The sequence below is a fragment of the Cupressus sempervirens genome, chromosome 9 (assembly GCF_028749045.1).
Source record: "Cupressus sempervirens isolate cs-2001-9-10 chromosome 9, ASM2874904v1, whole genome shotgun sequence".
Lineage (NCBI taxonomy): Eukaryota > Viridiplantae > Streptophyta > Pinopsida > Cupressales > Cupressaceae > Cupressus > Cupressus sempervirens.
The window spans coordinates 52,288,961-52,306,022 of NC_143126.1; the positions used below are offsets into that span (position 1 = coordinate 52,288,961).

Here is a 17,062-nt window from a genome sequence, read left to right on the forward strand (position 1 = left end):
AAATGCCATACATAAAGAAAACAAACACACACACCATACACATGTAGTATGGGGTAGGTATTTCTAAGTCAAACACATATTATAATCCATCTAACTAATCATCATCATTAACCAAAAACACTAAATAATCATCATACATACATGGAATATAGAGTACCAAGTAATCTCATCATATAATAAACTGAATGTAAAACAATATCTAATAATCTTCAAAATAATAGTACTAATCATCAAACATAAGACTGGCCTAAAAGAGTTTGGCAATGAAAGCAAAATGCATACTAGGAGCAGGCACTACACTTTATGTGCTCTATCTAAAATTTAATCCAAGCTTGTTCTTTGACCAATGTTTTGTACCCTTTATTGAGCCAAGACACATTTTAGGTATATGAGTGAGGTATTCCTACTAACTTCAATTTATCCACCATCTTAAGAGTCACAAAGTTATCTATTGAACTAGAGTCTATCAAGACTTTGCAACATTTTCGCCCTGATTTACAATTTGTCTTTAAAAATGGATTCTCTTTGTCCCTCCTCTAATTATGTGGGCATCTGCATGTGTGTTATCCTCATCATCATGAGAGCCTCTTGTTTCTCTATATATCTGTAACAGTCAAGGTCATGTTGTGAATCAAACTCATGTGCAAGATATTCCTTTCTTTCTCCTTGAGAACTTGAACTTGCCTTCCCTAGACACTTGGGTGCTATATGCCCTGCATGGTTATAATCGTTACATCTAATTGTGTGAATGCTTCTTTGTGATGATCTCCCTCTAAATTTTGGTCTGCTTCCCTTATAATTACCTCTAAATTTATTATATTTTTTTTCCTATATTTCTCTCTAGTTCAAACTAAAAATTTAGGAATTTTTCCCCTCAATTTACCTTTGTCGCTAAGGAATTGTCTTCCTCTGCTTCTAGTGCTATTCTCTTTCCTTCTTTTGATTTCCTTCTCCAACTTTAAAGCTAGTTGATAGTACTTAACTAATCAATTGGGGCTCAATAGTTGTAAATCTTATTGGATGTATAATTTTAGGCTATTTAGGTACCTTTCTACCTTAACACTCTCAAAATTTGTGATATTTGACTGGAGACTCAACTTTTGGAACTCTTCAATTTAAGTATAGATGTCCATGTCTCTCTATTTGAGATTCTACCTCCTTTTCTGTAGTTTAACATCATATTCTTCAATAATTTATGTCTCCCTCACCATATACAACATTTTATTCTATGAGCATATTTTGTTCTTACCTTCCTTGCCTCTTTCCTCTTGCATTAAATTCCACCATGTTAGTGCCACTCACTTCAATCTTGGCCTGGATAACTTAACCTTTTGTGCCTCTCAAATTTTCACACAATCAAAATAATTTTTCAAATCCTCAATCCATTCTAGGAATATATTTTCCTCCATACTGCATCTCTAGATAACTAAGATATCATTGTATGAAAATTGCTTGCATAATTATTTTTTCTTAATTAATGTTGTTGCATCTCCAAACTTTAAATGGCTCTAGATTTTTCCTTCAATGTCTAATTTGGATGAAATAAAAGATGGTTGAGGGGTTTTGGGACCTCCTTGATAAGATGTCATCATTTGGTTTGCACCAACAAGCTCCAATATTGAATTGCAATTGGAAACAACAAAATACAAAATCCCAAATTGTGTCAATATTCTCTCGAAGTAGGATACATAATAGTGATTCCCAAATAGAATATTTTTGTATCCATAATCAAATCAACCCAAATTTTCTACTCTTGAGGATTCCTCACACCTAGAGAGCTCTTATACTATGTTAGAGTTTTAGGTGACTCTACAACACCCTCATGATTAGATGAAATACCAAGATAACTTCAACAAGAGAATGGAAAGACAATTCCAATAAGATGTAAGAGTGCCATTATTTCCAGTAGACATCAATTATATTCCAATACAATAATTAATGTATTCCATTAATTCAACAATAATGAAATATAATTTAGAAGTGTTTTCTTATATAGGAAGAGAATAAAGACAATGATAAGGAGTGGATAAGCTCATCCACACAAGGTGAAATCACATGTATACCAAAGGTGGATCACTATCCATTATGAAGTGAAGTATACACATGTGGAGGATAATAATGTAATAAGTACAATAAAGTTGGATATCACACATAAAGTATAATGTGATAACAAATATCACTGCCTATAGTGGAATTTCTCCTATACCATGTGTAAATGGAGGTATGAATTCCTAAGTATCTCATATGAAAACCACTATTTTTTCATCCAAATCAGACACTAAAGGCAAAATCTAAAGCCATTTAAAGTTTGGTGATGTAAGAGTTCAACAATTCAAAAAAAAAAACTATCTAAGAAATTTTCAAACAGTGATACCTTAGTCATTTGGAATCCTTCATGATTGGCCAAAATCTACCCCTAAAGATAAAATAAGATATCACTAAAAATGGTAAAGATTGATAGCTTCCATGAAACTATGATCAAGAGATGCAAGATCTAAAGTAATAGCAGCTTGACAATAGGTTGACACATGTTTGCAACCAATGGAAGATAATGCAGTGGGGCTTGCTTTCTAATTGATATGCAAGTGTTTCATTTTCATTGATAGACTTTTCAGTTAGTGTAGAAATATGGAGGTACTAGTGCTTTTTAAAATGAATCTAAACCATAATAATGTGCTTGAATGAAAATTGATCGACAACTCAAATTTGAAATTGTTACATGGTAGATTTTTTGTTAGTTTGGTTGCAATACTCAATTTTAGTGAAAATCAATAAGGAGTGCATGACCATTAATGTGAAAATTGATAATTTCTTCCATTGTGATCATCATCTCACAAATATTCTATGACACTCGGGTAAAAATTGGATTGTGATAAGATGTTGTTAAAAGAAATTGTAGAGCTTGGGTTTTCATGGTGGAAATTGCAGGTTCCTATATTAAAATAGTTGAAGTTAATGTGGAAAAATAAAACTTCAATGGAATAGAAAATAGTTCAATTCCAATGGGACAATAACACCACTTTCAATGTCTAGGAGATAGTATACAACTCAAATGTAGATGATACATAGATGGCAACTGATATGAAAAGAAGAATAAAGTTGAAGTTCCTATGCCATCACTTGAGGGTTGGATGATAATTATGAAGAGCTAATAGAGGGAGGACATATCACTTGAATATGATGCTTTACCTTTGAAAATTATTGTCTATGAGAATGCCTACATAAAAAACCAAGACTGGCCCTAAAAATTTAGGTTGTTGTCTATCTTTGTAAATGTTTTTTTTTTGTCTTTAACAAGTTTTTTTTAGTAATTTCAATATATTCTTTTTTTTTTACTGATCATTTTTTATTGTAATTGAATATTTGTGCTAAAATAATATGTAACATATATATTTCTCTCCATTTTGAGGCTTGTTGCAATATTTTCCTATAAAAGGATTCCCAAGATTTAGAGAAAGGGTCAAAATTCTGATCTTGTGAATAAAAACGTTCATTTATGCCAATCCAATATTTAGTGTTAGTTATAACATGCTTGAAATTGGAAAATAGATTAAATGAAATGTAGATACTATGAGTATATTTTGGGTTATTTTGAAGCTTAGGTTTAATACTATAGATGTATGGATTTCAAGAAAAATCAAAACAATGAAGTAATTTTTGGAGTTACATATTTTGGATTTTATCTCTTTTTATATTTTTCTTTGATTTACCATGATTCGATGAAAAAGAAATTAAATCAAAATTGTAATTTGTTTTGGGTTATATTTTTCATTGCCATTAGTTCAATGAATAAAATATATTCTTGGCATGATATGAAAAAATCATAGGGTTTCATGAATAGGCTTTGATAAGAAAAATATACAAAATGTGTATTGATTCTCATTTGCAAGCTAGAGAAGTAAATAAATTCTATTGTATGATTTTTGTGAGAAAACCCAATGGATAAAGCACTAGTCATAGTATTGGTTTAAATCATATATTGAAGCTTTCACAGTTATAAACCTTAAATTAAATTACTTTTAAAATATGCTATATTGTATATTTGAAGATTTCTCCCTAAGTTGGCTTGGAGAATGCTAGAATATATAATTAGTTGTTATTCATTTCTTTTATTTTCTCTAAGTTAGAAGAAATAGGGGTTATTATCTTCTTTGTTGGGGATTAAACTAAATCTGCTATCATAAGAATAATGGATTTGATCCCAAATACACTTGCCTAAATTTTGCAGAGTTCAAAGAGGAGAAAGATGAGTTTTCTTTGTCAATTGATCCTTAAGTTTGTCACATGATCTACTTGTCATGGTAATTAGCTACCCCCTAGGTGTAGTTTGCATTCCATAAGGTAGTTCAAATTTTGTCAAATCATGAGTGAATAGGACATACAAAACAAATCATATTTTTGAATACCCTTTTTAGTCATATATTGATCTCCAAGAACGTATTACTCCACATGTTTAGTTAAGTGTTATAACCATAATAGCCTACTAGGTCTACAAAGATCTAATTGAACAAAGATTATGAAGCAACCCTGTCATAGGAATGTGATTTCAAGCTACTTCCATGTTGATAATGTTAAAAAAACTTTGAATTGCTAATTTAGGCTCTTGAAACAAATAAATTGACTTTTACATCTTCAATTTTAGGTGGACACATATGGATGTTCACCTAGGGCATTAAAAAACTTGGTCTTCCCTGCATTTTAAGAAAAAGGAAAACTAATTTCCTATAGTACATTATCCTAGCTTGAATCCCTTAGAAGGTCCTGCAAAACAGATCCAAGGTAGTCAAGTTATTTGTACTTTATTGGGGAAACCCTTAAAATGACTTGTAATTGATCAATCTATGCTAAAAAAATGATTTCTTCCTCCTATAGTCATTTTATAGCTTTAAATCAAGATCCAATAAAATCCCATAGACTTATCTATGATGTGTGAATGACTTAAAAATTTTATCAATCAAAATAAGGTTGTACAGAAAATGAGAACACCATAAATACTAGAAAAAACACTTTTTTATGCTTCTTCGATCCAAAAAATTGTGTACATGAATGAATCATTGTTCCATTTTGAAGGATCCATCACTGTAACGTCTAAGAATGTATCTAAATCATTATTTTTCCCAATCCATGCAAGTTCAAACCAAAAAGTAAAATATTTGACAAGTTTGCAATAGTTGCAATCACACAATTTAGAAACTTTGTGTCATTATCTTATAACTAAAGCTTTGTTTTGATTTTCTCCCTCACCTACCTAGACATACCTTAATGATGTAGGAGCGTCTTAGGTTTTCTTTTTAATGCCCCACCAAGGGATCCAAAAGAATTAACCTAAATTTTTACTATGTTTTCCAAACAAATTTTTATTTTTTTTAAACATGAAAGATAAACCATTCATATCAAACACATAGTAGTGAAAGTAATAATGTACATACAACTAAAAACATTCATAACAAGTTACATTCCTTAAGGATCCCAAGATGTTGAGTCACATTTGATCTAATTAATACTAAGTCTAACAACTACCACATCCACATTAAAGAATAATTAAAAAGTCCAATGTCCATATTATACATTTGTTCCAAATGCCTATTTCAGAATGCTTAATCATCCAATGTACATGTCACAGGGTATGAAATGCTTAAAAAAATATACATATGTTAAAATAAAGATACATCATCCTCATTGACCATGATACAAGTGCAATAAAGTAAATGAAACCAGATTCCATACATCATAGAAAATATAAACATCCATTGTAAAAGATAGCAATAAATCATAAACACTAATTATAATTATCTAAATGCATAGTTCCTCCCACCCATAAATAGCATCATTAGACCATCGTGGGCCCTAGCCATCCCTCTGCATGTAACATCCCAAATCACTAAAGAGATCATCAGTATTATCATACTAGAAATGTCACTCCTAAAACATACTACATTATATGTAGAAAGAAATCTAACATGTTACAACATATGCATAAGAAATCTAATCATGCAAAGTAAAACATAAGACAAGTAAACAACATCATCTATCATATTCTAATCATCAATATAAGGATACATGTCCACCATCATAATCCAAGAAAAGAATGAAGATAGATGCGAACAAGGAATGCATCAGCCACGGTGTCTCAGACAAATCTCAAATGGTAAGAGTGAAAAAAAAGTACCACCCGACCACATGGAACCTAAATGGTCCACTCCCACCGCACTGAGGAGATAATCTGAAGTCCCAAACAGGATATTAAATCACATAGCACAAATACTCTCTAAGTCTAGGAATCCTAAATGTTTACTAACTCAAAGGTTCCAATCACAAACCAATATCTAATCCTAGAGGCAAAACAAAGACATCTAGGAAACCTACTATGCAAGTGGGAAAGTGTCATCGCTGGATCATGCTAGAGTTACCCTGGTAGTCTCTCAATAGACCCCGACCCCCTAGCGATCCCTATGTGGCCACTAGTATCCTCTCGTATTGATGAGACATACTACGAAATGCAAGGTCATAACCAAGTGTTCTCTCTACTCCCATCCTAGTCTATACTAGCACTCGAGGCATGGGTGAGAACATACAATTAACTTATTAGGTTCATTTAATCCCCATTTAGTGTAAATGTTTTCACTTATTAAAACAACTTACAATGAGTTACCCACTGCACTTAGGGCTCCAGTCCCCATTGCAAGCCACTTCTCGACACTACAAGTAGATAACCTACCCTAGGCTCATGGAATAATAAATCACAAAATCACCTAAGTCCTATACAAGTGACTAGAAAAACACAAAAAGATAATCCACAATAAGAACATCAAATATCCATGAGCAACTGAAAATCATCTAATGATAATCATAATATCCATCGGTTCTCAACGAGCAATCGAAAAGTATCTCAAAGTAATACTGATCAAAGACTCCAAAATGGTCAAGTCAAAACATGTCACAACATGACATCATCAAGAATAAATCAACACTTCAGTCCCATCATGGCAACTGGAAAGTAATCCAAGTATGATTGATCAATGACTCAAAAATGGTTAAGTCAAGTATCTCAAATACTTACACCTCAGCTTCACACAAGAAGACTAGAAAGCAATAACAATCAGTAAATAAAAACATCTCATAGAGCATACCATCACATTACCATGTTTGGGTTTAGAAAGATCGAGTTCAAATAACATCAACATGCCATCACATTCACATAACCCCCGAACCTCTGGTAACAACCTAAGACTAGTCAAAGCTAGGGCAATCTCCAAAACCCCAAAACAAGAGACAAACACATGTTTTGCTTTGCTTTTGCAATCACATGATTAAGCCAAATATGAGGTTTCTAATTTTGTTTCAAGTATATTTCAAGTGTATAAGATTCTTCATTTAATCTCCAATTCAACCCATTTATCTCTTCAAATTAAACATAGAATTATCCCTCTATTATTTTTTAAAAAAATTCTAAAATAACTAGAAGATAATTATTTACTTATTTAAATCATTGAAATAGTTCCCATTGACTTTTAAATAAAATCATTTGCATTATTTCACTAAAAATAAATGTTACTAATAATTCCAAGAAGTGTCTCCCATTACTCAAATTATTAGAATAATACTTATCAACCTTCAAATAATTAGTTTACATTTTTTTTTAAAACACTTCAAGGAAAAAAATTTACTTAAAATAATCTTCATTGATTTTAAGTAAAATCAATCTCATTAATAATTCAATTATTTAATTCCACTAAACACTTTTTAATATCTCTTTTCTTTTAATTTGCCCTCATTTAAAAATCCATTTACTAAAATTGACTAATAATTAATTAAACTCCTTCTACTATTAACTAATCTTAATTTAATTAAATTAAATTAGATTAGTTAATAAATCATATAAAACTAATGCATAATAATAAGGTTCTATTTTAATTCAAACCCAAACCTGAATCAATTTCCGAATCTTGATTCTACTAAGGGAAGATTGCAATAATACTTTTAATTCCCATAACTAGATGAAACAATATGCATTTCCAAATTACAAAATTGAAGATTCATTCATAGAGAATTATTCAGAAATGCATAACAGACACAATGAAGACAGGAAGGGAAAGAGCATAATAAAATATGCGAAATAATCACAAGTGCCTACCTGGACACTGATGCTAATTTTCTATGCCTCAAAATTTTTTAGAGAAGCTCCTCCTCTCAGAATCTTCTCCTTTCTGAAAATTCCTTCCTTCTCCAACATTCACAATTCCTCCAAGAACCGAACCCCCTCGAGTAATTAGGAGTGCTTGTAGGAGCATATGAGGATGCAAAAGCATATGAGCTTCTCAAATGCATGTAAGCTTGTCCAAACACACTAGGAGAGCCTCTATATCAAGGCCTGTAAGCTGCATCTAGAATGTGTCTAGAAAGAACTAGGAGATAAGCATGACAACTAAGAACATAAATTTCATGATAAGAAGGTAAACATGATGAGGTCTCTAGAATGTTGTAGACAACATGTGCTCAAATAATATGCTAACTCCTAAGTGTAGACAACATGTGCATAATTAGAGTGCAAACTCCTACGTTGTCAACATGACAACTCACAAGAGTTTGCATACTCCTATGTGAATAAATAATGCATATTAATTTATTTAATATTCACTTGACTATTTTTAAATTAAAATATTAATTTTAAATCTCATGCACTCACTTTATTAAATCTACTTGTTTTATCTTAATATATTTTAATCACATGCACGCATCACATGATCTAGAATCTTTTAATAATTTTAATATGTTTTCCACTTTTAAATTCATTTTTGAAACTTTAATTGATAAAATATTTATTAACTTAAATAATAAAATTATTTAGCATTTATTTAAAAATAAACTCTAAATATATTAGCATTAAATTAAATAAATATTATCACATTCTAAATTTAAACTTATAACTTTTATCTTCAAATTTAATTATTTTTATTTAATTAATTTCTAAATTAATTAAATAAAAATAAATATTAAAATATCATATTAATTTTCCATTTAATTACATCATTAATGTAATATTTTAATTAGGCTTAATTAATAGAAAATACACTAAAGACTCATAAAGTAAAATACAAAAACCCATCATAGCAAAACACATTAAAAATCAAATCAAAAGGGTTAATATCATGAATTACGTCATCTGATGTATTCGGAGGGTACTAAACTTAGATACTTGTCCTAATTTTCAATTAGGACAAATCACTTAAAGGGTTGGCATTTGGACTTCAAAATTTTATCTCCCCTCTCTTATCATTGAGATAATGTGATAGGGTACACTCATCCTAGCAATTTAGAGAAGTCGATACCCAGTACCTACAACCTGCATAAAATTCACATATGTACATTCACAATATATACTAAGCTAAATAGGCAATGGCAGGAAGTGGTGCATCGTGTAGATCTTGACTAGTAGGTGACTATGACTCCCTTAACCACATCAAAAATGCCATACAGAAAGGAAACAAACACACACACATCATACACATGCAAGTATGGGGTAAGTATTGGTAAGAAAACACATATGATAATAAATCATCTAACTAATTATCATCAATAACTGCAAACACTAAAATAATCATCATACATACATGAACTATAAAGTACCAAGTAATCTCATCATATAATAAACTGAATCTAAAACAATATCTGATAATCTCAAAATAATGTTACTAATAATCATCAACATAAAACTAGCCCTAAAAGAGTTTGGCAATGATAACAAAAATGTAACCTAAGGGCAGGCACTACATTCTTGGTGACTACTTTGGAGTTCATGGGAGGAGGCTCAGTAGTTTCTTTGGAGGGTGCTTGGACTAGTACTCAAGTGAAGAAGGACTAGTGCTCGGCATGCTCTAGGAGCTCGACATGCTCGAGGAGCTTGGCATGTTCTATGGAGCTTAGCATGGTCTTGGAGCTTGACATGTTCTATGGAGCTTGACATGGTCTTGGAGCTTGGCACATTCTATGGAGCTTAGCATGGTCATGGAGCTTGGCATGTTCTATGATGCTCGACATGGTCTAGGGACTTGGCATGGTCTTTGGTTGCTTGACATGGTCTGGGAGGAGCTCAATCTTGCTTAGGAATTTGGTGCTTGTTGGAGGCCATATAACTAATTTTTCACAATGAGTTAGAGGATGAAAATATTAGGGACTAAATATGGCCTAGAGTACTAACTACAGTTTGAACCGTGAGTTCTAATTCAATTAGAGCTACGAGATATCCTTATTTTACTTAGATATCAATTTTGGGCATTTAATTACTATTGTTGGCTGACTTGTGGCATTTAAGTTATGTATTTGTATTTAATTTGTGTTCTAGGCCAACTTGTGGCTTAGATAGGTATAAGAAGGGGTTGTGGGGAATTCTTTAGGAATTATTCATCCATCACGGAGAGGAGGAGTAACTAAAGAGCGAGTTTTCTTGAGTCTATGAATAGAGTGTCGAATGTGAGGCAGTTTACACTTGGATCTTGGATGAAGTTAGAGAAGAGCTAGTAGTTGCAACTGGAAAAATAAGGAGATTTCTTGGTAGGCGAGCACAAGTTGATATATTCCTTGGAGGTTTCTACCAGAGTGTGGACCTAGACTAGCTAGGGCATGGATTGGATCTTAAGGCATCTTGCAGAACTGTTATTGTAATTGCTATTATATTTGGCTGTAACCGAGAAGGCCTTATAGCCCAACATATTGCATGTAATCAGTTATATTTTATGAATACATTATTGTAATATGATATCAAATCTTGCTTTGTTACTTCTTGTTGTTGTGTTTCCACTATGTGGTTATATAGCTAGGGGCTAGGACATCTCTGTTGAGGATACTCCTACCTTGCACTACATCAAATGGTATTAGAGCAAAGGTTGTTCTTGATTGTGTGGACAAATTGCTAAAGTTGTGGCAGTTTGCACTAGGACTTGGGTTTGAGAAGTGGATTTGAATTGATCTTGATCTGATGGTGGATTTTCTTTCTAGTGTCCTAGATCTCTTGGTTATGAGGTGGTAGATCATGGTTCTGACTTGCAATTGCAAAGGGCTTGTAGATGGATCGATGGATGCAAAGATGGATGACTAATCTTGTTGAAGCATGATCATAGAGGGTTTTTGGATTATAGATCTGTGGTCCTAGACTTGTGATGTGGTTCCTGATTGATCATGCAAGGTGGTAGGTTGCAATCTAACTTGCAAAAAATTCAAGGTTGTCACAAGGAGCATTGGAAGGATTTGTTGCAGAGGGTTTGTGAAGATCTTGGTAGACGGCTCCAAGAGGATTGGATGCTGAGATGATTGTGAATCTCTGTGATGTGGTGGAGAGAAGGTTTTTTGAGATGACTGCTCAATTTGAAGCAAGCTTGGCTGATCGAGTTAAGGATGAGGTGAGGAAGGAATTTTGTAGCTTTTTGTGGAGTTGGAGTCTACCAATTCAAAACAGAGTTGTTTGGTTGGTTAAGAGACTTGTTCATGAGAGAAGATGGCATTCCAAGGTCGATTTTGGTTTTGTTGATCAGATTATGGAGTCTAATAAAGAAAGATATTCCTAACCTTGTTGATGCTAGGACAGAGGTTGGTTTTCATGATTAGTTGGTTGAGCATGACATTGAAATTGTAGAGCACTTGGTTGTGGATGATCCAATTGTTGTTTGTGGTGAGTTATGTATTGTAGAGCATCTTGTTGTGAGAAATGAAATTATTGGTGTTGTGAGTTTGGCATGAGTTGATGGAAATCTACATGTTGCTATTAATGTGGAGTTTATTGTTGCTAATTTGGGGTCTGTTGTTATTGATTCACTAGTTGTTGATGTGGATGAAGGTTTGCTATTGAGGAATTATGTTCAGTTTGTTCCTAGGGGTGAGCATGCTGATTGAATGGTTGAGATTTTGGTGTTTTTTAGAATGATGTAGATGTTGATGATGAGAAGATTTCTTTTCTTGTCCTTATTGGAGTGGAAGCCTTTGGTAAAGATGAAGATGGTCGTTGCTCTTTCTTTGGTTATCAAAGTGTGGGACACACTTTTCTATTAACCTAGGGAGTCTGATGCAGTAGCATCTTGGGTTTTCTTGGTGACTACTTTGGAGTTCATGGGAGGAGGCTCAATAGTTTCTTTGGAGGGTGCTTGGACTGGTACTCAATCAAACAAGGACTGGTGCTCAACATGCTCTGGGAGCTCAATATGCTTCGGGAGCTTGGCATGTTCTATGAAGCTCGACATGGTCTTGGAGCTCATCATGTTCTATGGAGCTCGGCATTTTCTTGGAGATTAGCATGTTCTATGGAGCTCAACATGGTCTAGGGACTTGGCATGGTCTTTGGTTGCTCGACATTGTTTAGAAGGAGCTTGCCCTTGCTTAGAAATTTGGTGCATATTGTAGGCCATATAACTAATTTTCCATAATGAGTTAGAGGATGAAATTTTTAGGGATTGAAGAGGGCCTAGAGTAATAACTATAATTTGAAGCACGAGCTCTAATTCAATTAGAGCTAGGAGATATCAGATTTGACTTAGATATCAATTTTGGGCATTTAATTAGTGTTATTGGCCGACTTGTGGCATTTAATTTATGTATTTGTATTTAATTTGTGTTCTAGGCTGCCTTTTGGCTTGGATGGGTATAAGTAGGGGTTGTGGGGAAGTCTTTAGGCATTATTCATCCATCGTGGAGAAGAGGACTAGCCGACGAGAAAGTTTTCCTGAGTCTATGAATAGAGCGCCGAATGTGATGTAGTTTATAGCAAGATTGTGATGGAGTTGTGAATTTGTGGACAAAGCATTTAATGTGAGGTAGTTTACACTTGGATCTAGGATGAAGTTGGAGTAGAGCTAGTAGCTACGGCTAGAAAAATAAGGAGATTGCTTGGTAGGCTTGTGAGCACAAGTTGAGATCTTCCTTTGATGTTTCTACCAGAGTGTGGACCTAGACTAGCTAGGGCATGGATTGGATCTTGAGGAATCTTGCAGAACTATTATTGTAATTGCTATTGTATTTGGTCATAACCAGGAAGGCCTTACAACTTGGCACATTGCATGTAATCAGTTATATTTTATGAATACATTATTGTAATATGGTATCAGATATTTCTTTATTACTTCTCGTTGTTGTGTTTCCACTATGTGGTTATATAGCTAGGGTCTAGGGCAACTCTTTTGGGGATACTCCTACCTTACACTATGTCACTTAAGACATGTTGATACTAACTTAAAGAACTCCAACATTTTTTATTTGCACTTGTCCTAGGTGGCTAAGACTTGGCCAAACATGCCACCATAGCTAGGACTTATTGAAAAAGACCACACAATCATTAAATTAGCTAGGCTAAACTTTTACTTGATCCCATATGAATGTCAACCGACCTGGTTTAAGTCTTCCATTTTCTAATAGCTTGGCCTTCATCTTGTGCTTCTAGACTAGTTTCATCCTAGGATGCTTCCACTTTTTTGGTCTGTTAGTTGTCTACAAGAGTTCTTCTAGGTGTTTGTTGCTTTATTTTCTAGGCTATTTTAGTTGTTATGGTTATCAAGACCCATTTTCCTTTAATAATTTTTTTGAGTTTGGCAAATAAAAACTTGTAGTAGAGATTAATTTATTAAATGTAAGCATAAAGAAAATAAATCATAACTAAAATTTACTCTTTGGTAAAAATGTTTTAGCCAATTTTATGTAATTTTTTTTACAAATTATAGAATTGAAAATGTTGCATGTTAATTTTAAAATTGAGTTATACATAGATTTTTTTTTAAACATATTTTGATTGAGTGAACTAATTTATTAATAAAATAGTACTTCCTAATTATATTAAACATAATAGTTTAATATTAATTATAATATTATAATGATTGAATATTGATTAAAATATATAAATTTAATAATTATTTTACTTAAACAATTAATACTTACGATATCTTCTGGCCTACTTTATCTACTTTTTTGTAAAGATAAATATAGAAATATAAAAATTATTAAAGAATAATATAGATAAAAATAATAATTTATTTATTTAAATCTATCTCCAAACAATTCTATGTTAAGTCAAATCACAATTTATAATTAATTTAGAATAAGTATACTCTTGAGAAATATATAGCTTGATATACTTTACATGTGTTTTGTTAAATATTAGTATGCTATATGTTTGTTTAAAGATAAGTATGATTGAACATCTATATTCTCTCTCTCTATATATATTCATTTCTAGTTTGACCATAAAATCATGTAATATAAGTATATATTATGTTAAATATTTAAAACTTAAAATACTTTATCGTGCTTTGTAACTTAGCCAATTTAACAAATGAAATTGTACTCTCTTACATACTCGTGACTATTTTTCATTCCGTTGACCAATATTTGTAAATTCTTCCACCTATAATTTTATGCATCACTTATTCAAAAAGCTTCTCCGATTTGGCGGATCTCTTATTTTCGAGTTATCAAGAATATTGAACTTTTTCCATTTCCAATTTTCCTCCCAACATATTTAGGATATTTTCAAAGATGAGAGCTTCACCGCCTTTGTTTCGACCTTCGAGAGAATTGCAGATGCTCCGGTTGTTCTGACTTTTGACTACGAATCACCTCTTCCAAATATTTTGCTGCGCAAAGGAGAAGACAACACGTACAAGTAATAATCGGTCTGAGAAATTCCGTGGGGAATTGTGCTTTCATATCAGCCATTAATTTCTTTGTTTTGGACCAAAATAATACGAGTGGACACAGTCAAGTAAAATGTTTTGAAGGCTTCCTGGTCTACCTTGATGCCATCCAAGTGATCTGAGACTTTTAAAAAGAATGAGATTTGCGAATGAGGATCTGGGTAATTGACAGAAAGTAGAACATTCCATCATCTCATCCCAATCATTTCTCTGTTTATATCCACAACGCTTAAGCTTTTAATACACCTGAAGTAGAAAATTCATTTTTCTTTCTTTCTTGAGAGCTGCAAGTTTTTCTAAAAGGTGTAAGGATTGACAGTATGAAAGTATCTCGATTACCGTTTGGCCGCTGGAAGGAGGCTGAAAACTATTTATTCACGGCCTGTAATGCCATATCGCCAAACAAAATAACTAATGGAGATGGAGATGGAGAAGGAGAAGACAAAACAGAACAATTGAAGCTTTGTGAAATATGGTGAGATATTCAGGGTGCCAGTAATTGGAATGGTATGCTGAATCACATTAAACCACTTCTTAAAGCAGAGATACTCAGATATGGTGATTTTGCACAGCAATGCTACGATGTATTTGACAACACGCCGTCTTCCACATACTACGGGAATTGTAAGCGCAGCAAAAGCTCTCTCGCCCAGAGACTGGAATTCCTAAATTGTGGGCGTGGATATAAAGTTACCAAATATATCTACGCCAATGCGAGTCTTCTGGAATCCATTTTTGGGGAGGAATCAAGTGAGGGGGTTGCCTGGATTGGTTACATTGCGGTTTGTACTGACCCAGATGAGATACAGAGACTGGGAAGACGCGATATAGTTGTTGCATGGAGAGGAACACAGACTCCCTTTGAATGGATTCAAAATCTGAGAGACATATTGGTTCCTGTTGTGACATCAGAGGCTACAACATGCTCCAATATCCAGACCATTTCAAATCCAGATGTCAGAATAGAGAAGGGTTTTCTCAGATGTTATACATCTATCGACGAGGATTCTGTTAGATCCAAGCTGAGTGCAAGGGATACAGTAGTCGGTGAGATAACCAGATTAGTGAAAGAATACAAAGAGAAAGGTGAAGAAGAATTGAGCATAACATTTACTGGGCATAGTTTGGGAGGTGCACTTGCAACATTGAGCGCATATGACATCAAAGAAACCATGGTGAATAAGTTTGGTTGGACTTCAATTCCCGTCACAGTGTTTTCCTTTGCGTCTCCTCGCGTAGGGAACCTCTCATTCGCCCAACATATGGAGCAGATTGGCGTCAAAGTGCTTCGTGTGGTAAACAACAGAGATCTTGTTCCAAAAATTCCCGGGATTTTCGTCAATGAAAAACTGGGATGGCTGACAAGGATTCTGCACTGGCTTCCATGGGCATATGTTCATGTGGGAGTAGAGATTTGTTTAGACAGCAGCAGCTCGCCTTTCCTGAAGCAAACGCACAACCCTACGAATTTCCACAACTTGGAGGTTTATTTGCACGCACTCGATGGGTTTCAAGGGAATCACAAGTTGCCCTTTAAGCCCTCGGGAAGGGATCCAGCTCTAGTTAACAAACACTGATTTATTGATTGAGAGCCTCCAGATCCCTCGTAAGTGGTGGGCCAAGAGAAATAAAGAAGTGGTGAGACGGATAGATGGGACGTTGGTGTACTCTCCTACAACTCCAACACCTGTTCCTCTTCCGCAGAATCCCCTCTGATTATTTTCATCATTCACCACAAAGAATCCCATTATTCGTGATAAGACATTTGAATCGCTATTATCCATATTTTCATTGTTAATAAGTCATAATTTTATGAGATTAATATTGGACAATGGTGCTATAGAGGTTTGTTTACAGCACCACTGAAGTGTATGTCAGATAGTTTTTATTATTGAACTTTATCAGGCGAAATGGGGCACCGATTTTCTAAAACATGGCTTTCCATGTATTTTTTAAGGCCTTGAAAAGGGATTTAAATTTGGACAAATGATGCTATGTTGGTGTATGATTTAGAGAATGGCTTAAATATCACACGCTAAGCTTGATTTCAACAGCAAAAGTATTAAATAGTCAAAATTGACTTTATTTTCCTGAAGCTTAATTCTTCCTCAGTGTGTAATATTTAAGAGTGGCCATGATTTAAACACTACAGGTTGCTATTGCGGCCTTTTCTACTTTTTTTGGGAGTTAACCTCTATAGGGTTAATGAAATGTTTTCTTTCATTTATACTTTCCATTTGTGAGCTTGTATAGAGTTAATGAAGCTCTTCATTTACCTTCGTACCATTCATTCTTAATTTGAATGACCCAGTTTTTTACTAGTGGATCAAACAGTGTAGTTTATAGTTATCTAAATTAATTAGATCCAAAGACGGTTCCTATCTAATATAGAC

The 17,062-nt window shown here is 33.5% G+C and overlaps 1 pseudogene; it reads left to right on the plus strand.

Moving 5' to 3' along the window:
• The first annotated feature begins 14,989 nt into the window (after positions 1–14,989).
• Positions 14,990–16,501, plus strand: LOC149537577 (phospholipase A1-Igamma2, chloroplastic pseudogene; annotated as a pseudogene).
• Positions 16,502–17,062: the final 561 nt, after the last annotated feature.